The sequence below is a fragment of the Condylostylus longicornis genome, unplaced genomic scaffold (genome assembly GCF_029603195.1).
Source record: "Condylostylus longicornis isolate FDR11 unplaced genomic scaffold, ASM2960319v2 ptg000053l, whole genome shotgun sequence".
NCBI lineage: Eukaryota > Metazoa > Arthropoda > Insecta > Diptera > Dolichopodidae > Condylostylus > Condylostylus longicornis.
This window is the reverse complement of record NW_026578022.1, coordinates 1,092,053-1,119,446: the sequence shown is the minus strand read 5'-3', so window position 1 is coordinate 1,119,446 and position 27,394 is coordinate 1,092,053.

Below are 27,394 nucleotides of genomic sequence, written 5' to 3'. Positions count from 1 at the left end.
TGTTACCAAAAACTTATTGGGAATGATTTAAAAAAAAATTTATTTTTTTTTTTTTATTATTTTTATAAGAGTATTTGATTTTTTGAATGGCTTTGCTATTTTTCTATTATTTTCTAACTTAAATTGGAAAGAGAATATTGTAAAAGTAGAATAAGAAGAGCAAAACCAAAGACAAACAGAAACAAAATTAAGAACCTCTTATTCAACAATATTTTTTTTTAAATTTTATTTTTAATTTTTTTATATAAATGTTTATTTTATAAAACAATATTAAATGGGAAAGACAAAGGGTATAGGTACCATAAATACTTGGAAAAGTAAAATCCCAAGCAAATTGAATTTGAGCACGAACGTACTCAAAAATTCTATTAAAAGGAGAACTTTTTAAATTTAGGCATTCTCTATACATTTAATATATGTACTTTTGGGTATTGGAAGATGGGTAGCCGTCTGTAGTAAAATCATTAAGATTTTTTTTTTTTTTTGAAAAATCATTCTCCTCTTAAATCAGAAATATAATATTGAAAAATTATAAAGATTTTTGAATTATTTTCTCTTTCCCACATTTATTTGAAAATATAGACAAAAATTTACAACATATTGTTTGTAGCAGTGCTTGTATGAATGTATGTGGAATATGAAGAATGAAATGACATTTTCGAAAATAAAAAATCATCAATCATAAATGATTTTCCATCATATACCGTAACAGCAATGTAAAATTTACAATAATAATAATATTAGCTAGGCATTAAGGGGATTAAAGAAAAAAGAAAATTTTCATTTTAGAAAATTTTTAAAAGCAACAAATCGAAAGTAATGAGAAATGGGAAAAACAATTTCTAATTCATATAAAAACTTTTATGGAAAAAGATTTAATTGAATGTTATTCTTTTCAATTTAAAATTAGAAGTTTAAAGTAATATTTTTGTATAAATACAAATACGCTGCTTATATATTAGAGCTTTCCATTTACATAAAGGTTTAAAACAGTAAAATGTAATACTAGCATAACAAATTCAAGAGTTAGAGTAGGCGCAATTTCAATGGGCTGAAATTCTGGTTCCCCTGTAGAATAATCATATTTATACACCACTGAGAAGTGAACGTTCTGCCCAGTACATTCTCACCTTTTGCAAATATTCTCGCTCATATGAAAATCAGAATAGAAGCAACTGCGAATATAATGCAAATTATAACTGAATAATATAAAAAAGTAGTTGCTAATATTGAATGCCTAAAATAAATATCTGAAGTGTTTTCAACAAAAAATCAGTATTATTGGAAAATTCCCAAAAGATATAGACTTGACTTCATAAAATATCAATGTAAAAGTTAGAGTTCAACTATTATTGCAATATGCTCCATTTTGTGCTGGAAAACAGTTCAAAATTTTTGTGTTCATATATAGAAAAATTTCAAGAAAAATTAGGGATTTGTGGTTAATAAAGACAAAATTTACCAACCATAGCACAGTAAAGAATTATATTGAATTATAATTTTCCCATTAATACACAACTGAACCTAGGCGAATAATGTGAGTAAAGTTTTTATTAGTTGACTCACAACAGTCCATCATTATTGTATTTCGAAATTTGTACCTAACCAAGGATAATATTCATGAAAATTTAATTCTAATAAGAACCGGGGGTATTGTACACTAATAGGATCAATTGCGCAAACATTTAAATGCACAAATTATAATAAAAAATATTTTCGAATTGTTGAAGAATAATAAAAAAAAAATAAATACGAATTCAATAAAATATCTGTGTTTTATTGTGTGAGGATTAAAACAACTTTTTGCAGACAAGAATTAAAAGCAAAAAAAAAAAATAGAATTTAAGTATGCGCGTAAGTACTTAAGAAGACGGTTTTTCGAGAAATATTTAATAAAAATATCCTTGAATTTTATTTCAATAAATAAGATATTTTATTTAGGCAAAGTTTCCAGACTTTGCATTGAAAGTTTTCTATACTTTTAAGAGGCACACTTATATGAAATGACGTAAAGTTGAGTGATCAAAGGTTATTAAATGTTTCAGGAAATTTGGTCATTTTAATTTAACTTCTAATATGCTTTTGTAAATTTAAAATTTATTTACTTAATTTGAAAATTAAATAGTTTTATTTTATTTGAAAATTGTGGAACAATGAGCGTTTCTTTAAGCTTTATTATGTTTGCAAATTAACGTATTACGTTACTGAATAACAGAAAAAATTTAATCGATCAAACCTATGACTTGTAAAATAGCACATTGCTTTTAACAATTAAATTGTTAAAAGCAATGTTAAAAATTAAATTGTTAAAAGCAAATTCTTAAAAGAGACGTTCTATTGAAATATTGCTCTTACCGCATATTATGCATATTTTTAGGAGAAATTCTAAAGCGGTTACTCCAAAAATATAATTTTAGTAAAAATATTGGATTTGCTAGTTAATTTGTAAAATATGGACAGGAATATTTTTTGATAAGAAAAAGAGGAAGATATACAGAAGTTCAACAAAATTTATCGTTTATAGAAGAGACAGATGATTTCAAAATTAACATTTTGCAAAGTGTAAGAGGTAGGGAAAACAAATAAATCTGATTTTAAATCTATGATCAACAACATATAGCAGTCACACAAATCCGGGAGGTCTTCATCTGGGAAACCAAACCAATTTCGAAAGATCTCAGCCGTAGACGAATCACAGCCTCGCATTCACACAATTAGTGATCCACCGTTTCGCTCTTTTCGGACATTCTTTTCAGATTCGGACATTCTGCCTTCCGTTTCGCTCTTTTCGGAAGGCAGCGGACATTCTTTTCAGATGAACCATTGAGAGGCAGTGCCCAGTGAGTATTTTCATAGCTTAAAAGTGTTTCATTTTAAATGGGGAACGTAAAATTTTCTGTAATTTTATTTAAATTAGTTTTCCTCAAATAACGTATGATCTAAAATTTATTTAGTGCAAATAAACGAACGAAGGCTGCAAGAAAGAGAGACAAATGTGTAAAAGATAGGATAAAGAGAATGTAGCAAGTTAAGAGCAGTTTTTTTAAATATGCCAGAAATGTAGCATTTGTTGAATTTCTCAATTGATGGATACAAAACAAGTAAAATGTCAAAACTATTACATTTTTTAGTAAATTCCAAAATTCTCAAATATATTGACAATGTTGTTAAAATTTCCACATACTACAAAACCATTTTCATACTTCTTCTCACTTGTTTGTTTTTGTCCAATTTTACGAACGTGTACTGTATTAGATTTTCATAATATAAAATTTTGTATTTTGTATTTTTCATTTTCCAATTTAAGGCCTTTTATAATTCTTTTTTGATCCTTTTTAAATTACCTTGTTACCAATCTCAGTTTACTTACGAGTATACTCATTTTCATGATTTCCATTTTCTTTGCCGATAATAATATACAAAATATACAACATACAAACAGATATTAATATGATAATGCTTACATATAATTTTCCAATTTTAAAATATTTTTTCATTTCATATAAGCACCCATGTTTGTATATGTATGTAGTTTTAATGTATTTTTGAAAAAGGGTACAAAATATATTATTACAGTTGAATGAAATAATTATTAATTTTTTGTTAAACAGTTTTTTTTATGTTCGGGATATGTGTATGTGTATATGCTTTCCTTATATTCCCCCCCCTCCAATATTTAAGGTGATTAAATTTTCCTCTTTGACATTTTGAGAATGTTTTCTTATGACTTTTGTTTGTAAAAACGGTTAAAAATTTTTTATGTAAGCTCAGAAGCTCAGACGGTAATGTGATTTTTAAGCTATTTAATATTTGGTTTTTTTTTTTTTTTGGTATTAATGGTGTAATTTAAGTATTAGAATTTTTAATTAACTTCTTAAAAATGTTAAAGATTTTAGTAACACTCACGCATATGTTTAATTAAAAGAAAATATTTGCAGATATTTAAGAAAATATTTAAAAAAAATTAGTAGCAAGAGGAATTATTGTAATTTAATAACAACTACAATATCAGAACAGGACCTAAGTCAAAAATTAAAAACATTTTAAAAATTTGCATAATTTTAATTATGTTGCATATGTAAAGGCTCATAGTTAAATATGTTCAGCTTACAACATTTTTTATTAAAAATAAATTCGGACCAAAACAATGATTTGTAAAATAAAATTTTTCCCTAAAACAACTTGTAAATACTTTTTTTTAGACAATAATCTACCAGGCATCAAATTTTCTTTCGTTTAATATACAAAATTATATTAAATGATTGCATAAATTTAGGATGAGAAATCAAAATGAATGAAGCGTCAACATAATGTTCAAATTCGGTGGTCTCAAGTATGTGAGTTAAGGTTACCCTTACTTACCCTCTCCATCCCCGCCCACGTAGGGCGAGATTTCTTAGGAGCGGATGAAGTAGGAAAAAAAATTCCTAACAAAATAAATTATTTATAAATAAATAAGAAGCCAGTAGCTACTTTCCTGTGTTTGCATAATAAATTTAAAAAATTCTTGTGGTTCCGACAAAGTAAGTATTTACAAAAAGGAATTTTTACGACTTTAATAGGAGAAAATATTGTTATAACAAAATAGGTTTTTAAAAAAAAATTTTTTTGTGTGTAAAATTTCAGCTCTGTTTTATAAGCAGACAGACAGAGCGGTTCAAACATGTCTCAAATCACATTCTTTAAAAGCCTCTATAAAATAATTTTAATTATTTTGATTTCCATACAACTTGGTGTAAAACTCAAACATACCACTTTTACACCGCCACACGGTAAATAAACCGTGTATTCCATTTAACCGTGCACTTCTCGTTGAATTAAAAAATGACCAGAGTTGAGATTAAACATTTCATATCTATATTAATGCATATCGTATAAATTACCAAATATAAGCTTTCAAATTATACACAATTTCTGTAGATCAAAGAAAAAATACCCAATATATTTTTCTCATTATACACAATTCATTATTATTTCATGTTAATGTGTTTTGGTCATGTATATAGGTATGTAATTTTACAGAAAAAAAAGCATATAATTTTGAGCAACAAAGAATTAAGAGAAGAAATCTGATGGAAAATCAAAAATTCTACCTTAACAATTAGTTCGCTTGATTGCCTAATAAATTTGAATTGAAGATCCATAAAGAAAATATATAAATAAGAAATTTATATTAAAGGCCAACAACTATAACGTTATTTATGATCATATAAAATAATATCGTATATAAATAAATGCTTTTGGGTATATAGAGATAAGGTAGAGATTTTCTATACAATAAATATTGTTTATACGTGTAAAATGGAACTATTGAAGAAAATATTGAACACCCATTCTTATTAAATTGATTGTATTTTGTATACATATATGTTTAAAAGCTTTTCTCATGGTTATTTACAGATTATTTTACCTGTATAAAATGATATGAGAAAACGCTCTATATACAATATATGGGTAATAATAAAGCAATTTACCTTTTGTTAAGTGCTTTCAATGATATATGTACGATTAAATCATGTCAGGAATCAGGATATCAAAAATGAAACAAAAAAAAACACATCCATAAAATAAAAATAAATAATTCAAAAATCAAAAGAACTGATTTTTATAAATATAAAAATGAAATGAAAATTGAGAAAGTGGAATTCAAGTATTTAATAAAAATTTCACACATGAATACCTTTTAGTCCCAGAACAACATGTTAATGCTTCAAACTACATTTTTGTTGACTGTTTAATATGTTGTAGTTGTTTCCGGTCTTTCAGCACTTAGCTCTAGTCAGGCCCATAACTAATTGAAGTAATGGAATTCAACTAAACAACCGGAATAAAAACTAAAAACATCGAACAGGAGTTTTTTGGGATATCCGTGAGAGACCAATTCGAATTCATTAAAGATAGTGTATGATTCTAGGCAGTACAATGTGGTTCGAAATTTTACCTATTGGCCTTTTAGTGGCTTAGTCTTGGAACTTCATTTCGGACGTGGCACCCTCTCTTACTTTCACTAAGTATTACTGCTCCAAATTTATGTCTTCATATTTTTTCATGGACTAGAAACTACAGATTGCGGACCTTGGTTGAACAAAATTTTAAACAAATGTTAGTCAAAGAAGCTCAATCGCGGCAAACAGGGAAAACTGGGTTGATCTCAAACGATAGCCATACTGAAAATGTAATACATATACAAGCTTGAGTAATACCCCAGATAAAAGCCCTGTCGCTTTCGTTTAATTAACGTTTTCAAAAACTCATATACTTTGATACCTGCTCCTAAGTAATGCTTTAGCAATTTCATAACCCCTTTTCAGCTTTAAATGTACCATAACATGTCAACCTTAGGTAACACCTCTTAATAATTGTTTTTATTTGACTTAGTTGACGGTACGCACCCCATGGCTTCCGAAGGCTTTGAAATCGACTTTCAATTTTTTTTTTAGTTCATTCTATATATATTGACTAATCACAATGCCAATACTATCAATTATTTGTACGATCTAACACCAACAACAGACTTCTGGTGTTTATCAAAACTTTCACTTAAGCTCTGTGACTACATAATATCAATTTTAAAAATACCTATTTTATCTCTTCTTTATTTAATTTGAAAGCAATGCATTAAGGTATATGTATATATACAAAACATGAATTAAGATAGAAAATAAATTTCATATATAAAGAGAAATGAACCGGACGTTTCAGTAGATTAACCTTGAAAACAGAAAAATAAACGAAAAGGATTTGAATTTTTGATGAAACAAAAGGTTTGCTGCTTACATCCTGTGAATTCTTTCTAATTTGAAATGTAAAAATTTTATAATGGCATAATTTATATTTATATGCGCACATATAAATATTATTGAAATAAATAAATATTTTACTAAAATAATTATTTAGCGATTGATTTTCTTCACAAATGTGAATATTTCAATAATGAAATTAGAAATGCATTTTGAATACAATATTTTATTATGCTTAAACTTAAGTTCAATTTAAACAATTAGTTTAATAATTGATGATTTAAAATCAGTTGATGCACCTATCATGCAGTAAGTCTTAAATTGTTGCACTACGAAAAAACTAAAGAGATTCTTAAAACATTGAAATTTATGAAACATTAACAATTATAGAAATAAATTCTTAAACATATCTTATAGGGTTTTGGAAATGAAATTAATTGCGTTGTAGTGGCTTACCCTACTCCTAATTTGAAGAACAATCTGTTTAACTGCTTTTTTATATCACTACATTATTTTGTAGAGTGGTTACATATAAAAAACTTGACTTACAACATGACGTTTCTATACTTTAGCTTCGTAATCTCAAATTTGATCGCCTGCTACTAATTGTTTAAATATTCGTAGTAAATCTTAAAAATTTAAAAAACAAGATCTACTGCATCACTTCGCCTGTCTATCTATGTGTCTTTTTCCAAAACTTCTACACTCTTTAAGCTAGAATGTGAAAATTTTAAATACAAATAGACCCTACAAGTAGAGCTATTTTTTTAGAAAAAAAAAAAATACCAACACAGTCTCAAAGTAACAAAAATACCGTTTTTTTTTTGTCTATTTATATTGTATTGAAACGACAAAAATCTTTTAAATTACGCAAAACACAGAAAAAATATCGACTTGCTTATACAGTCGCGAAATAATGTAGTCAAATAATGGGAAAGATATAGAATATCCGCTGAAATTATTCCGTTAATTCAAAACCAAAATTCTTAAATGAAATGTTGTAATACTTTGACATTAACATATTTATTGATAAATTTAAGACTCAGGAAAGTTGCAGCAGCCTCTAAGCATTGATAAATATTTAATTTTTTTAGAAAAAAAAATTTTACCCACCTCTCTTTACCTTACATATTTTTAAGTTATTGCCTCTGGAAATCAACAACATTTCAATTTTCGGCTGCTTTCATTTCTAAAACTGTAAGCTCATTCGAATTTCTATAAAAACAATAAATTAACTGTAAATGTCTTACAAAAAATATAACTATTTCTCCGAAATTACGAATTTAACCGTTGAATTAGAAATTAGACTATAATAGCGCAATTCTTGTATTTTCTCCTAAAAATATGCAATTTTTTTTTCATAATAAGTATAATTTTGGTAAACACATTAATTAATTTTAAGTAGCCAATTATTTTTTTTTTTAAATAGTAAGTAAATCTACTGTTGCAAGAGAAACGTGCTTCGTTACAAGCCATTAGTTTGATCCAACTTTATTTTAAATATAACTATATACAAAAGCAAAAACATGTCCTTGAATTTTAAATTAAATTTTTTTTTCTGTATTTTGATTATAATCAATAGCTTGCCTACGCAAAAATTTTATGAATGAACCGCAATTAGAATAACAAATAAATAGAATAAAAAATTATTAACGTAAACACGCAAACATTAGAATAAAATCCTGTAAATATTATCATAGAAAGAAAAACTAACCATCCTTGCACAAAAAATAAAATGTCCTTTTAAAAACAAAATCTCATCTTTCAAAGCCACCCCCACCAAAAAAACATATTCAAATTCAAAGTAAAAAAAAATAAAAATTTTAAATTTATGCTGTAGTTGTATAAAAAATATCATTATCATAATAATTTGAATAATAAAAATAAAATGTCATTTTGATTTAGAAAATGCAAAAATCAAAAAAATTAAATTTCAAAAAAAAAAAAACAAGATTTTTAACAGAATTTTGATTTTACCCATTTTACCTTTATACCTTTAATATTTTTTTAAAAATTTGAACACGTTTTTTATTTGAATGGTTTTAAAAAGAGAAAAGAATGAAACTATAAAAGTTAATCTGAAAAATTGCAGACTTTTCCAAAAGAAAAACTCAAGAAAATTTCTTATACAGATCAAAGGGTTTTGCTGATACAAACGAAATGCTCCCTTCCTACTACAACCACTACTGATTTTCTCTTTTCTTTTTAAATTAGATTTTTCATTTCACGAGCATTTTCTTTGCCATCTTTATTTAGGTTATAATAGCAAAAAATTTAACCTTTATATATTCAGAATTTTTTTTTTTGTTTCCAACTATATTGCTTACTTATTTACTTACTTACTTACTACCTCGTTTGTTTGTTCTTAGGAATTAGGTACAACAAGTTCAAAAGGGGTGAAAATCGATAACGCATGAATTCTACCTTATACATATATTAGAAATATATTTAATCTTTATATACATACATACATACAATAAAGGATTCTATATTGTTTATTTATAGTGATTTACCAGATTAGAAATGAAAATGAAAGTTAAAAAAGATTAGAAGAATATAAAGAACCTTTATAAAAATAAAAGAATTTGTATAAAAATAATGTTATGGAAAAAAGAAAAAAAAAGTGGGGCGAGCAAGCATAAGAAACTAAAACGAATATATAGTTGAATTTGAATTCCCAAAGGAATTATTCTTAAACTGGAAATGGTACACCTATATACATTTTCGTTTTATCTTATTGCAAGGATATAGCATGTAACGTGCTCTCTTTTTGGTTGTGTATTTTGTATTTTATTTTTATTATATTTTTAAAATAAATTCATAAATAAGTTTGTTTCTTCTTTTTACCGACAGAGTAGTATATAAAGTAGGAGTAGGAGAGTAGGTATTATGATCGTATCAATTTCATTATACTAATTTTCAAATTTGTTGAAAATTTTAGTTGTCTGTAAGCTGTTACGCTGTCTACACTCTTTAGCACTACAATTTTAGCTGTCCATCAAAAATTCTCTCATAATTAATTGAAGAACGTAACAGATTTGATTCAACGGGGCATGAAATGTAAAACTAATTGCGAAATTAAAAGAACAACCAAACATAAATAGCCTAGTAATTTTGAAATTAAACACAAATTTGCATTCCCTATTCGTTTAATCCTTTCAAATCATTCCGATTTTACATGGATTGCGATCGATTATTTGTTGTTCACATCTTATTTTGCAGATTTTGCTTATATGGATTAAGATACACACTTAACCCAATGGACTTCTTTTGTTTTTTCTTTTTTTTTTAACCCACCTTATTCTTAGGAACGTGTTTATCAATGTAAATTACTTCTATTTTAGTATATATGGAATATTTTAAAGAATGTGATATTTTAAAAATTGGTTTTGTTTAACATTCAAAATTGATGGAAAACATTAAAATAATAAAAAATTGAAAAAACATAATATAAACGAATACAAAACGAAAATTTAAATTTGAAAAAGAAAAGGAGGAGAAATTGGTAAGAAAGGAAAAAATTTTCAAAATTTTGAATGGTAGTCAAAGATTGAAGAAAGGTTATCAGAACAGCCACTTGTGATAGCAATAAAATAATCAATATTAGGTTTTGTTAGATGTTGCATAGTTTCTTTTTAACAAATAAGGTATTTAATCTTCTGTTTTTTGTATTTTGAAAAAAATCCTCATTGAGCGAGATCATTGATCAACTCTCAAAGAAATTTAAAAAATCAATTCACAAAAACAGACTCAGAGCCAAAGAAAACCTAACCTACACACAAAAAACTAATTTTTTTATTAACGTTTTAGTCGGTCATGTACGGTTTCCAGAATCTGTTATATTCTAATTAGAATTGCTATAGCATAAGCCTACGGTTTTTATAGAATTCTGCCACATTTTAAATACAAAGAGTTTTATAAGCATTTTAAAATTTGGTTTTTCTTAAAACGTTTTCCTTTTATACAAAAAGACGTAAATTTCGATTGCTACACTTGGGCTCTAATCAATCCTATGTGAACTTTAAAATTGCATAATTAAATTAAATAAAAGTACATTGAATAAATTTATTACAAAATTAAAGATTTCCATATTTTCAGGCTAGTATCCCGATAAAGCTTTTTATACTGTGAATGAGCAATAGGATCTTCACATTGTTCAATACTAGTATTGGTACTGATATTGCAAAATTAGATCTATGAGAATTAAACTCTTCCAGGACTACCATGAAAATTTGATTATTTATGATTTTTGTATCACAAATCAAATTAAGAGACCGAGATTGTTCTTAAAATTTAAGTTATAATTGGAATCGGAGTTACAAATTTTATCTTTGAAAGCATATGAATCCTATACAACTATTTCATTCAAATTATTTATGTTTAATTATGTCTGCTTTCATAAATAGAAATTTTTATTAATTAGTTAATAATTGAGTTAATCATGTAGGAAATTTTTTATAGTTAGATTAGTATAGTAAAATGCAGGCATCTTACAATTAATCTAATTAATCATTTAATTGGAATCTGTATAGAAGTTCTTTCAATCATTCAATTCATTTTATTCCTCAAAATATGCAGTTTACAAATGAGTTAGTGTATGGATCTAATTTCAGAAAAGCATATACATATGTTTTTCAGAGAATTTTTCCATTCAGTTTGATTAATTAAGAAGCAAATGCTATTTTTTAGAAACAAAAGTATTCAACTCGAACTTATTCAATTTTGTTTGTATAATTCATAAATTAATTTGAATTCATTAGTGTTCATGAAAATTACTAAGTAAGTATGTATTAAGGATCCAATTATACATGTTATATATACATTTCTCAAATAAAAATTTCATTAAATTCCAGCTAAAATTCGTTCTGCTTTTCAATTGCACAGACTCATCTGAAATATACTATATACTTATTATAATGCTCTTGAAAATTTTTTAAATTTACTAAAAAAATTTATAATTTAAATAAAAGAAAATGAAAAATTCAAAAATTTTCTAAATTATTAAAGTGTACCTGCCTGCATTGTTATGCTTAAAGATGAAGAGAGCTAGTTCTTTATTCTGAAAACGAAAAAATTGGGAATTCAATAAAAACTGAAATATTAATAAATAAAAAAAAATATACAAAAATTGCCTTGTTTTTTCTTTTTTCATTATCGAAAATTGAAATTTGTTTTGCGAAGATCCTTGTTGGACTGAAAATCGATTCTCAATTGTTTTTAATGGTTTTTTTTTTTTTTTGATTCCTTGTTTACAATATTTTATTCAACTCGTAACACAACATGACTTTTTTGTTTGATTTTATTAAAATTTTTTTTTTTTTCATTTTTCATATTTTAAATTTTTGCTTTGAGCTCCTTTTTATATACATTAAGGTTTTCAAATATTAAAATATAAAAAAAAAAATGAAAAAAGAGAAAACCTTTTAATGTTTTACTCCTTTTTATGTTACCAAATAACAATTGTAATTTATTTTTATAATATGGAAATTCAAATAAATTGAGATATTACCAATTTCAATGAATTTCCCTAACTTTCACATATACAAAAATGTTTAATGTATATATGTGTGTGAACAAAATATGAACAATGTGATTATGAAATATTTTATTTTCTTATTTTCTTATATTCAACCTTTATTAAAATTCATAGAAAATCAAATATAAAATCAGCAGAATGTAAAGACAAATTATGAAGAGATTCTTAGAACGTGATCCTAGAAACTAGAAACTATAGTTATAAAAAGAATGAAGAATGGCGAAGAGGTAGAAAATTAAATCAAAAATATAATTGTTATACGTATAATAAATATTATATAATGAAAAAATATATTGGAAAAATTTTATTATATAGTTTGTGTTCAATAAAATACCAAAAATAAAATAGGTATAAGGTAATTTTTTTGAATTCAAATTTAAATTATTCATATATGTAAACCGAGTGATTCGTTTAGAACACTAATAAAGTTAGATCAAACCAATGGTTCGAAAAGCAGTACTTTTCCCTTCAATAGGTGAATATATTATTTTAAAAAAAAATCAATTACATTATTTAAATTACTTTCATTCATATCCCAAAATATTTCAAAAATTGCATACATTTAGGATGAATGCAATTTTTGAAATAAAAAATTATTTGGCAGAGTTTTTACTTGCTTTATTACTCAATTTTAGAATTTTATTGGAACAAATGACAAAGTTTTTAAAAAAAGCTCATATTGCGATTTTTCAATATTAAATTACCGAAACACCTTCTGTAAGATTTCATTGTAAATTCCTCATAAAATCAAATATACAATCGAAAATTTTATAAATATTTCGATAGAAAATGCAAAATGGTATAAATTGCTCATAAAAAAATTACATTTGAAATTCAAAAATTTTCTTACTCGTACAAAAAATAAAATTATATTTTAGTTTTTGTTTGTTAAATTAGCTAAGAATTTTGAGGAAAATTATTGTAAATTGCAGTTTTTACTATATGGAATTTTATTTAAGTGGAGTTGTTAAAATATCGAATAATTTCAATATTCAAGATTTAAAAAAGGTAAAAATCGAGATCTACAACATGAATTAGGTGAAACCATTCTACATTTGTGATGTTGTAAAAATTTGTCTTGGAAATCAGTCTTGGAACATTGCAAGTTTGATTATTGAAGGTAACATAAGATTAAAAATTGAACCTATAACAATTCGATGTGATTTATGTGATATATTAGTTGAAGATTGAAGTAACAATTTTTAATTAATTAATTTAAAAAAATTTATTAATCAAGCATATCAATGTGACTATTTCTATAAAATTTTTAAATTTTTTAACATAATGAAAGTACAATGTAATAGTTTGGCCTCTAGAGAGAAGAAGGGAACAGAATATCAACCGTTAAGAACAGAATAATATATTTATGTTCTTCCATAGCTACGTGGCAGGTGAAATACTTTTATTATACTACACTATTTTATTGCATATAATTTTAAATTTTGCTTTAATGTTCTTCAACATTTTAAAGACAAATTTCTCTTTTTAAAGTAAATTTGTAAGAATTGAATTTTTCATTATATTTATACATACATGTATATAAATTTCAGGAAACACTAACGAACAAATTTCCTTTTAAAAAAATTTCGAAATTAAAAAACAAATAAAATCCTTGAAATTTATAATTTGAGCAAAATTAAAAATCTTTTAAGACTATTTTAGAAATGTTATATCAGGTTTTATAAATAAAATTCTTTATAATTTTATATTTCAAATGTTATACAACAAAAACACAATTTATTAATCAAATTAAAATAAAACAATTTTTGAAATTCTTTTTCAAATTAATTTGAATATAAATTTTTAATAATGTAGTTTTATTGTACCACATAAAATTTAAAGCGTTGTTAAATTTGAAGAATACTGAAATATTACAAATTTAGCTGTAATTTTTATTTAAAAGAAAAAATTAATCATTATATTATCGGAACACAATTCGATGTAAATGTTGTTGAACAGTATAAAATACATCAGACAGTCTATTCGAAGCGTTCCATTCTAAGCCGCACAAGTATTCGTCTATTTCAAACAGAATACCAACAATTACACGGCTAGTCATATTCGGAATTTAATCTATTTCTCATTATTGAAATACTAAACGAAATTGTGTCGATTTTACGTTTACAAATATAATAAATTACATGAGACACGTCTGAAGTAAACCAACTAGATATAAAATCACCTTTTAGCTCAACAAATTTTTGACGAATTTTCAGTTTCATACTTTTCATTTAATTTAATTGAATTTTTAATTTAATTTTTTCAAAACACATCTTTTCGAGCAAGTAAATTTTGCTCTAAAAGCATTCACACATAATACCACAATCATCTAACTCAATATATATACACACATATACGTATAAGTATATCAACATTTATACCTAAATAATAATATTTTCAATTTAACGCTCTTAAAAAGAGCTTATTGTTATCAATACATAATAATATACGCAACCATTTTGATAATAGCCTAAATCATTCAACTTTTGGCCACAAATTGTATTATCTTTATATACCAATATGTATGCAAAATACTTTACAAATGACCTTAAAAAAAGAATAAATTTTCTCATTTCACCCCCCCAGATCTCATATTCCAAAAAAAAATTTTTGGTAAAATCATAAAAAAACAAAAAAATACAAAAAAATTTCCCTTATAAATTTATTAATTTTTCATAAATAAGTGTGTAGGCCTGTTGTATAGGCCTACGTGAATATAGATTCGAATATACAAATGTTTGTATACTTATAGTGTTATGTATGGAACTTGTTTGCTTCTTTTTATATAATTTTTTACTTAGAAAATTCTTTAAAACTCATATCCTTTAAAAGAAAATCAAAAAAAAGAAAAATTCTTTTTTTATTTTTGTATTTTATTTGCTGAAGGGAAGTGAAAAACAAAAAGAAAAAAAAAATTTTACAAAAAATTGAAGTTAGGGAACAATTTGAACAACAGCTGCTAAGTTCGTTTTTTTGTTATTTTATACCGAATTATTTTTGTGGTATTGCTACTGAAAATCTGGGCTAACAAAAAAAAAACCCAAAGTGAGTGAAAAAGTTTTTCGTTCAAAGAATTACCTGAACTTTAAGTTTTAATGATTGGAATCTGAAAAGTACTATTTGTGTCGAATTGGCTTTGTGATTGAGCTCGCCACAAGTATAACATCTACATTTTTATAGATCAAACAAATTTAAACTTATATTTTTCATAAAACTTAGTCAAATCGATTTTAGGATCTTACACTTATAATTGCTATTATTATTATTTCATTATATTGCTTGTAGGCCTCAACTATCATATAATCAATCATTGCACGAAAGATCATTCGTTCAGACGAATACGGCTACAATATTTTGCTATCAATTAATTGTCAAGCATAATTTTCATAATTTAATAAGGAAAGAAAATGGAATGATAAAGAGTAAGTAGGGATCAGTATAAGAGACACGGAGAAAATATCATCAGTGCTGCAAACCCAATAATATTGTAAGATTAAAGAAAATAATTTGAAAACCATTTTAATATCAACAAATATAATATTTTACATTATAAGCTGTAATATAACGTTCCACTTTCAAACTGCACTCTTTTAAAATAGAATTTTTCTTATTTTGGATAAAATGTAGCAAGTACCAGGGTATCCGATTTCCAAAATGTATAATAATACTTAATTTAAATTGAATTTAAAATACAGTAAATTGCCAAGTCGTAATATTTAAAAATTAAATAATATTTATTGGTCAACTGTCCTAACACAGGTAAAATCTAAATATTAGACTGGAATTCGAAAATTGAAAGTAAACTGTGAGCCTCGGATCGGGTCAAAATACTATACAGATTTATTTAAGTTTATATTTGAATAACTTTTTTTTTGTTGGATTTATTATATAATTTTCATTTAAAAAAAAAAATTTCAAATTCATCAATCATTAAATTGAAAAATTTACCCATATGATGAAAAATCGTTTTGGATTGCTTCAAAAAAATGCTCCATATACGAAAATTACATTTTAAATATTCAAAATTATTATTTATTACCTTTATGATAATTATTTTTTTTTTCCTTTTTTAATAAAACCCTTCCGGTTTGTACCCGAAGAATTTTTATGTGCACATATTTTAAAATACTTACGGCACAAGTTATTCTTTTGCATGGACTGTACATACGAGTATTATGTACCTAATACCTATAATTTATTATTTTGTTTATATCAGTGAAATTAATAATATTCACAAAGCCAAAGTACAATTATTGCTACTACAATTTTACTAGAAATGTAAACTAGGAAATTATAGAAAATTAAGTGAAATCTTAAATTTATTTTAGAATTTAATCGGACTAAAATTAAAGTCAAACTAATCGGTTTATTTTTAATACATAATTGTACCCAATGTCGGGCACCAGTTATTCTTTCTATACATTTATTTCATTTCCATTAAGTTTCGCGTAATCTGTGTAGTCATAATACAGCAACAAAACAAACTTTTAAAAAAATTAAGTTGTATATTACTTATAGACTATTAAATTAGTGATTTATTTTGGACATTTTCATTCATAAGCGGTTAACAATCCCGGTTAATATTATGAATTTTATTAATATTGACAATACTATATTGACAATATTAATAAAATTCATAATTAATATTGACAGAGTATTGGGATACTCTAGGTCTAAACACTCCTTTTTATATTTTTAAATTTCAAATTTTAATAATTTAAATAATCAGCCATATCGTGAATTCCTACGAATTACAAACTTACTCGTAGAATTCTTACGAATTACGAACTTAGCTACGATGTTGACTTTTGAATGATCGTAAAGATTAAGAGGTAGCAACGGACGTACAATTTTTCGTAATGTCAAAATCAGTACTTTATTTTGTTTTTATTTTTTTTTTTGTTGCGATTTGAGTTAATAAATTTTATAGAAAAGCATTAATTTACCAAATAACGATTAATTTCCTTTCACTTGCATGATATGGTAGCTGCATTAGAGAAAGAAGAAAACAGTGAACTTTTGACTTTAGAGAAAAATTTAAAACAACTGCTCTCTTTAAATTGCTGGTTATGTGAGAGTGTTATTATTTCTTTCATAGATTTTTGATTACCGTATTATGAATATTCGGAACAGAATTTTTAGTAATTCGGAATTGACAATATTATATAAGATTTGTAATTTTCCGAATTTCTACGGCCACGAACAAAATTCATGATAAGACTGAATTATTTATAGTCGTTCTCGGTCAAGTAAAAGAGAAAGTTAATAAAAATTTAAATTAAAATGTCATGTAGGCAAATTAAAGATTTTAAGTAAATTTAAATCAAAACTTTTGTAATAAAGAATTGTGTTAACAAAATAATAATAATAATAATTGTTTAACAAAGATTTATTTTATACTTAAAAGAACAGCAAACAAAAAAAACAAAAACAATATTAAAGAAAAAATAAGAAATAAGAAACTAAAGAAAAAATAAAAATTATTTATGTGTGTATGTTAAAATAAAAGCAAATTTTCTGTAATAATTTTTCTTGATGATGAAAAGGTCCATTTTGGCTTTCATCCTGTTTTTTTTTTTTTTTTCTTTACAGAATATTTTAACGTTAATTTATTTATATTCGCATACAAGGAAAAAAAAAATGGTAAAGAAAAAGTAAAATTTATATAAATGGTCCTTTCCTGTTCAAAAAAAAAAAAATCTCTTCTTCCTTTTCGCACTGACTATAAAGAAAAAAATAAAAGAACAAAAAATAAAAAATTTGCTTTGTTTTTTTTTCCAGTAATTTTTTTTTGCATTTTTATAAATTTTTCAACACACTAGAGAAAAAATTTTCCATATAAAACACACCATCATGGAGCACAAAAAACTTGTCATAATAATATAAAAGAGAGGAACTTAAAAGTAGAAAAAAAAGGAAAACAAAAAACACATAAGAGAAAAGAGGAACAAAATGAAAAAAAAAACAAGAGAAAAACAAAAATTTTTTCAATGAAAATGTCTTGCGGCTGGAAAGTTGACAAGACGTACGTACGAAAAATTATTTTTTATAAATTTTTATGTTTTTTTTTTTGCCTTTCTTATTATTATGAATGTCCTGTCACTAAACACATAAAGGCCACATATATCATAATAATTTTTTTATTCATACTCTTAGCCATTTTCAATTCTCTTTCCGACCACCTCTCACTTTCTCACGACATTGTTTTCCCCCTGATTTTTCCTTCGTTTTCTCAACATTTTTATTTGTATTTTTCTATTTTTTTATGATTTTTTCTTTTTTTGATATGACAATCTTCTATTGAAATGTTAGTTATTTTTATGTTATTATAAATGAAATGAAAAATAAAAAAAGAAAATAAAGAATAATTTGTTTTTCTTTAAAAAAAAAAAATAAGAAAAAAAAAAAATAGAAAATAAGGACATCAATAAAAAAAATTATTAGAAGAAAATTTCAAAGTTATGAGTGTAATCTTTGGGGTCTTAATAGGTCATTCTTTAGATAACAATAAAATATTGGAGAATAAGAAAAAAAAAATAAAATAAAAACACACAATAATAATTTTAGAAAAATATAGAGAAAATGAAAAAATTATATGTAATAGAAAATTGCTTTCAATGGGGTATGAGACTTTTCAATTCACAAGAATAATACGAGTATAACAAAAAGAAAGATAGTATATTGTTTTACAGGTTGTTTAAGATTTAATAATCATTTTTGTTTAGTAATAATTCCCGGATCTTAATTTCATAGAAACTTAAGTTATATTCCTTACCACAAAAATTATTGAACCACAGACAATATGGTTTTTTTAAAAAAAAAAATAATCTTTGACTTCTAGATTATAAAACAACTACTTTTTGAACTGCCTTTGAATAAGCAGTTATTGAATTATAATACTCATATCAATGAGACATATTCCGCCTTTGGACTGTCGTTCTTTTAAGGAAGTGTAAGAATACTAATTTCTCTGCAATAAATATGGAACTAATAGGAAACTGACCACAAATATTACGTAGCCTGACTGTGCAGGTTAATTTTTTGCCAAAAATTTTACTTAATGTATTTGAATAGTTCTGAAGTTATGGAGAAAAATATAAGGTGGGATCATTCCTTTTTTTTAATAAAATTTTAATTTTAAACTTGTATTTTTTGATGAAGGCAGTTTTACTTAAAATTACAGAATTATTCTGACTTGTATCCTTTATATTTTTAAAATGTCTTTTAACGAAATATTTTATGTATATGTAGTGTAACAATGCTTACTCAACGACACCAACAAACTGTAATAACGCATTTCGCATATATTGCCGCCCTCCCTTCTTTTTCCCTTTGACATTTAATTAACATTAAAACACCCTGCATAAAAGTTTACGAAAAAAAAAAAAACAAAAAATTAGAATAAATTTCATGCATCCCATTTTGTCTAGCTTCTTAGTCATAAAAAAAAAATCTGTAAGATGATGAGGGTAAGGTAACTTTAATTTAAGAATGGTGTCCTTTTCTTTAATAGAAAAAAAATCACACTAACCAATTAAAGTTATTATGAAAAGAAAAATTATAGCGGATATGCTGAATAGCATTTTTCTTAAAAATTAAATTTCTAAGGGTGCTATATAATGGTTGTTAAAGAAAACGAATAAAAATGTGAAAGATATGTATAGTTATTTTACAGTTAATTTATCGAGTGAGGAACCATTACTCAACAAAGATAATGATAAGATGTTTTGTTTTTCCATGTAGATGCTGGAGTATACTTTCTCGTTTCATCTTTCTCATGTAGATGCTGGAGTATAATTTTCTCATCGAATCGCTCAACAATATTCGTTTGTTGTTGTTAATTTAAAAGGTATAGTAAAGAGAACGTCCCTATAAAAATTACGACATAGTTGTGTCAATATTAAAAAATTATTCAATAGAAAACTTTCAATTAATAGCGCCTAGAAATGCCGAAACTTTTCAATTAAAAATTTTTTTGGGAAAACATTATAGTGGCTTTCTATTTTACTTTTAGTGTTCTCATTAAAAACTAAGTAATCGTAAACTGGAGACAGAATTGGCAAGGTATGGTAGCTTCATTCTTATGTTGTCGCACTTAAACTTTGAAATCAAATTAAAAACCTTAAACCCTTTGGTCTTACAGCCGAATTGTATGAGAGGTTTTCTGTGATTTACATCATTTACTTTAAGGAACAATGCTGAATTTTTGCAAGATTTCTAAAATTTTAATCTGATCTTTCAAATTTTAAAATTATGTCGGGATTATTAATGTCCCGAATATGTCCCGAATATGAATAAGAATAAGTATGAAATTTGAACAATAAAGTCGAGTGGATTGTTAACAGATCTATAATAAAAATTACGCCGAATGAGACAATTTCTCTGTTGAAACTCTAACTTGAAACGGTTAATTCTCTATATTCTTACACACATTTTTTTTATTTCTATACTAATTGAATTTCACGGCAGGATTACTCATAATATGCCAATTAACGATTCCGAGTAAGATTTAAAATTAAATTCTTAATAAGTAATTTACGTAACTTATAAAAATTGTTTAGAAATTAAAGAACTTATAATTAATTCTACATAATATTTATTGAAATCTCAAAAAATTTTCAGCCCTAAGCCAGAAAATCCCCGTAGTTTAAAGATTCTCATCATTTACTTCGTAACATTTTTCATTTTCAAATCAAATTTTACATAAAATTTATATTAAATCGTAAAAACAAAACCTCACTCAAATTTTATGAAGGGAACTATGCATTTATCTCACAAATAACTTATAAATTATTATTTTAATTTAAAATCTTACGCCCATTTTAATTCAAATTACAAAATCATTCAAAATTTTCTAAAGTTGTATAAGAAGATTTTCGGTTTTCCCTTTTTTTCTTCTTCTTCTTCCTCAGAATTTTTTAACTTTATTTCAATCCCTTTAATTTTTTTTTAAATAAGGATCTTTGGGTCAATGTAAAATTAATGAAAATCAACAAAAAAAAAGAGGGTACGAAATTTGAAGTTTATACATGGGTTCTTAAAAAGTCCAGACAGAAAATTATTTAATATTCGCTAACTTTGCATTTTTTATTTACGAGACCTTCTTCTCCGGATTCTCGTACATTGGAATAAAGAATATTTTAATTTAAAGTATAGTTATTAATTTTTTATGAAGTAGAAAAATTTAAAATTTCATTTTTATTTTCTTATAATGCATTTTAAATTATAAAAGGAAAAAAAATATTGATTTACTTCTAATGAAATTATTTTTTTTTAAAGCAAATGCTTTAATAGAAATTGAAAATCCATAAAATTTAAACACGAACGAAATTATATTAAAAAAAAAATTCTATGATTTCTAAGAAAACATTGGAGACACGTACAAACATAAACAATTTTTAAAAAAGAATTAAAAATCATTTTGTGGCAAATTATACTCAATCCAAATGTAATGCACTCAAAAGCCCCATTGTATCATTTTATATCAAACACTAGATATACAAATTACTAGAGTGGAAAAGCCAAAATCCTCTAATGAAATTTTCTCTTTTTTCTATTTTTGTTTTCATAGTTTGCAACATTTTCTTCCGTTATCTTAAGCATCCTTCCTTTTATCTGAACCCTATAACAAAATAAAAGAGTGTGATAAAAGTTTAAAGAATTGTTTAAAAATATAAGAGCATTTTATTCGGAAGACTTAGAGAAATTTTAAAGAGTTTCCGCCATCATATCGAAATTTCTTGATTGAATTTCAAAATTGACTTCGAAACTTTTTGGTGAATTCTTTTTCATTAATCAAGCAAATATTTTAAGTCGATGTTGACTAATTCTAGAATTTGATTCTGGTACACGTTTCACTTGGCCTAATTAGAGTCATTTATATCTATTAAAACCAATACATTTTCTTGCGTTTGGAAGCAGGTGGTACGAATCTTTTAAAAAAAGTAGTAGGGAACATAATAATTTTGGAATATAAACTTGTAATTCGTTGTATTTACAGATCAAGAAGTAAGAGAATTGTCATTTGTGATTTGTTCAATCTATTTTTCACACGAATTACACATATTTTTACTAATTTTAAGGTGTCATGGAACAGAATTTTTATTCAAAAAGCAAATTGTAATTCAAAGTTCCATATGCAGTGTTCAAGTGTTTACTCATATTAGTGCATAGGAAAAACACTTTGGAACATGTAATTGTTAATTTAGGATTTTTTTCATTTTAACTCCTTTTCAATAAAATGCCATTACAAAAGATGTTAATAAATCGAATAAGTTAAGCTTTGGAAGGCAATTTTAGTTTTTTTTAATTAAAGGTTAAAACGTTTATTCTGTCACTAGCAGTAAACTGTGAAGTAATTGGGACTGAACAACAAAAGAATTTGTTTAGTCTTACAAATTCCAATCTCGGAGGCAAATTCCCGGGAATTGCTATTCAGTATCAGATTCTCTTATTTCTTTGGGAATGTTAAAATTAAAAAATCTTGGCACACTACGAACATACCAACAAATTCTTGTCCCATTTTTTTTTAACATCTACATTCTAATTTAAAACTTATATTTTGTAATATTTTATGTACTCATTTCAAATCTCTTTTTAAAATACAAATAATTTAAGATGGCCTCTTAATGCATTTAAAAAGAAAACAGAGAACAAAAAAAACCCGCATTTTCTTAAAAAAAAAAATTACTCTACTTGAAATAATGAGAAAAAAAATTTAAATAATCACTTAAGATCAAGACAATAAAGCTGTGCTGTGCTAAGAAAATAAAAATAAAACGAAAAATAACAATAAAAATAATAACAAACTAAAATACAAATAAAAAATGAAAACAGAAAAACAAAAGCAAACGAAAAAAATTTAAAAATAAAAGGACAGCATGTCCTCCCGGGTTCAAAGTTCTTTAGAGGCTTTTGTTTTATTTTATTATTGTATTTTCAACTTTTGTTTTTTTTGCTTTATGCGAGTGAAACTTTAAAATAACAAACAGAAAAAATGGAGTAAAATAAAACATAAAGATTTTAGAATTTAATTTAGAAATTTGATTGAGCATGCGAAGGGGGGGAAGAGAGAAGAGGAGTATTTTGGGGTACTTAAAATTTTATTTTTATTTTTTATTATTATAATTATCTTTCGGAGGATAGTGGTATGTCGGAACAGTAAAAATTTTTTCCTCGAAGTGGATTTTTCTTCTTTAAAAAAAAATTAGTCGATTTTCGTTCATAATTAAGTTGTTTGCTTACACAAGAATCATTTTTAATCGAGGAATAGAAAATCACCTGGTTAACATTTTTTTGGACTAATATTTTCTTTGAAATTTGACATTTGACGCATAAACAGTTCTATATACAGATTTTCTTATAAATACTAAAATGACAGCTTTGTAATTCTTTCTTTAATTAAATTGCTTAACATACGCGAGTTCTCAAGAAACATTAGTAAGCTAGAAATTTTCCTAACATTTGTGGTAGTGCATTTTCTCCCTTTATAAAAATAAGTGTATATGAATCAATGGAAATGATATATTTTAAGGGTGCGTAAGAGGGTATCCATCTCTCAGTCAATTATATCCAGCCAATTATAAGATATCTATGAGGATACTTCTTTTACAAGCTTTGGTGTTATGAGTTCCAAGAGAAATGAAAGTGTTAATACTTCACAAATAATCTTTCTTAATTAACCGGTACTCAGGCTTTTTTCATGAAATTTTTAATTTTAAGTTAGATGCAAAGTGATTACGTTTAGTTAAGTCGAAGGGGTTGGTTAATATAGAGTAGAATTAATAATAAGAATTGAAAAATTTTAAAAAGCACGATAACGATTAAAAATCCGAATATTGTCGTTATACGTTCCTTTATAACAATCCATTAATATGATAACAACCTTTGTATTTTCGGCTAAATAAATTCTCATAATTTTAATTGGCGGTGCATAATTGCTGTAGCATTATTCCACTGTTTATCATTTCTAATGTCTGTAAAATATTTTAAGAATTTTTAAAATAAATTATTTATAATTAATCCCAATGATCAAGTCTGACATCACCACAGAACCTTTATAGAAAATTCATAAAATTTAGAGTTTAATATTAATTTTACCCCAAATGTTCGAAGAATATTTAAAAAAAATCTGATCCTAATATTTAGTCCTTGCTATTATTACACAAATTACTTAGATACTCTAAATTCAAATATATAAATTTTATAATATAAAATAAAAAAAAAATTCTTAAATTTCTTATTATTCTTTCATCATCTTGTTTTCTTTGAGTTTTATATTAAAGTTAAAAACAAAAAAAAAATTAAATAAAACAAAAATACTTTTAATGATTAAAAAAAAAATCACTTCCCATTTGGGATAATTGTAAAAAGATAACAACGAATAGAACGGGCAAAAAATCGACCAAAGACAACACCAATAGTAGCAGCAACAACAACAACAACCGACCCAACAACAGTGGCAGGAACGAAAGCAAAATAATTCTATCAGGCTGTAAATTAGTTGTAAAGATGTTTATATTATGTCATTTTCCCTGTTACTTTATCTTCTTTTGATGATCTTATGTACATTGTTATAATTTTCTCATTGTTTTTGTTACTATCTGTATATTATAGTCTACCTTTTACCGACCACATTGCATACAATTAGGGAGGTAATGTGATTGGACCAAATTTCGAATGTGGAGTTTTGGACATTTTACAAAATCTGTTTGTCTTCGTACTACTGCATTTTAAGTTTTAAAGTAAAAATTTTGTCTAACAATACGACAAGCCCTTTTTTTAGGAAATTCGGCGTCAGCAAATTCTTTTCTAGTATATGCACAGAAATTATCAGCCGATTACCGGGAAATTTAATATTTCATTTCGGTTATTAAAAGAATGAATTAGTCAATTTTTTGGGAGGAGAATCAGGGCTTGGAAACATTTGGCAATTTCTTTTAGAGGTCACTTCATATTTTATACTATATCTAAGGGCTAATTTTCAGAGTTTCTTAAAATTTAATATTTCAGGTCTGGTTGCCAACAAAATTAACTGGTGGTAATCTGATCACAAAAAATGCAATTCTAATTGAAACCAAATTTACATTTTTCTGCTACTTTGACTAAAACTACTTACATTGCCTTTTATAGAATTTAAATTAAAGATTTCAAGAAAATTTTCACAATCTTAAGCAACACTGTACGTTGTCATTGTTCGTTTCATACGGTCGATTATTTACTGTTCACATCAAATTTTTCTTTTTTATACCCTATATCAAAAACTGTACACATTTTATAGTCTGTCGCTTATCTTATATTACAGAAAAGATGACTTTTAAGACTTTTTTTTTTATATATAGAAATTTTTACATTAGCAACATTTAATTCTTATAAATTTCATCAAGACAAACTCTAGAATGAACGCCATTGTTTTTATACATTCTTTAATCATAAAAAAAAATAATAATAACAACAAACAGGACATAAAAAATATAAAAACAGGAGCAACAAAAACCGTCTTAAAGAACAATTTGTAAGGATAATAATTCAAGTATTTTTTCTTTTCTTCTTTTTCTTATTTTTTGTTATCATTATTGTTTGTTTGTTTTTCTGTTTCTTTTTGAATATATTTAGTTGATGACGATTATTTTTCCTGTTATTTTGTCGTGTGACTTTTGAAAAACAAAAACGGAAAGAAAAAAGTGCTCCCTTTTGGTTTTCTTGTATTCTTGCTTATTTTATACTTTCAGTCACTGTTTTGTCTACTAACTATTCATTGTGTAGGTAATAACGGTTATTAAAAATGTGTCAAACTCAAGGACATTTTTTTTTTCAGAATTAAAAATTAAGAGAATACAAGAGGGAGATAATGTTTAGCTTTTAAAGGAAATAATATGAGAAATTTTTTTTTCTTTAGTTTTTCTAAGAAAATTTTGTTTATAGAAAATTATAAGAGAGATGAAAAAATTTAATTTCTAAGAAGGATGAAAAAACAAAAAAAATTTTGTCTTATTATTTTTTTTTTTTGTTGATTATGGTTACAAAAAATATTTTCCGTTTGAAAATAATAAAAGAGATTTAATTTAGTGCTTGTAGCTGCAAGATGAAATTGTAAAGGTGCGGTTTTGTATTTCAAAATCGTTTAAAAGAAAATTGTAAAAAATTTTTTTTTTCTACGAAATAAAAATTTTGTATTGTAGGTTTTTGAAATGAAATTCTTGATAATTTAAAAAAAAAAAATGCGAAATTAATTTTGAAATAATATGAATTAAATTAAAATATAATTTTTAATTATAATAATTAATATTAATTTTGATTTTTTAATTTGGTATATGAGAAATTTTAAATTTCATTATGAGCCTCTTTTACTCCAGGATTCCAAAAAAAAAAATCGAATTGAATTTTTTCAGTTAGACAAGTTCCTATAACATTCTATAAGTACTGAGCTTTGAAATTCAAGAAGATTATTTTCCAAAATTCATTGAAATTAAGAATAAATATTTGATGTGTTTAGTTGTTGTAAGAAAATGAAAAGGAAATTTCATTTTAACCTTATTATTGCCATATTGATTGCTTCAGGGTAATCAGCAAAAATGTGGCTCTGCCGTATTTAAACTGCTCTTAATCTCTTTTTCATAGTCATTTCGAGTGCTTTTTCGAAAATTCTAAAACTTGGGACTTATATTTGGGACATGAATTAAATTAAAAACTTTGATGTGGGCAGCACAAATCACACATCCGACTGCTAGTGTATGGTCTAGTTTAGCGAAACGGTTGCATAAAATTAAAAAAGTGCCACCTAAATACTTCTTCCATATTTCAGCTACGCCAGTAAACTTGTCGTTAGCATACATAAAAAAATATGAATTTAGCGCTTAGTATAGAGTCGATAGAGCGCTTAGTATAGAGTCGCGTGTCGAAACTCGACACGCGAAATTCATTGCATTCGCATAACCTCCCTTGTTACATGCAATGCCGTCGGTAAAATTTAAATAAAACAGCCACTTTGAAGTTGTAAAACTATCATAAATGTTCCGAATTTCCTTTACTTTTAAAAAAACTTTTATTTTCTTCTACAATTCTCTAATATTTACTCCATTCTATTTATGGATTCTTTTAAAAATTCTTTATCTTTGTA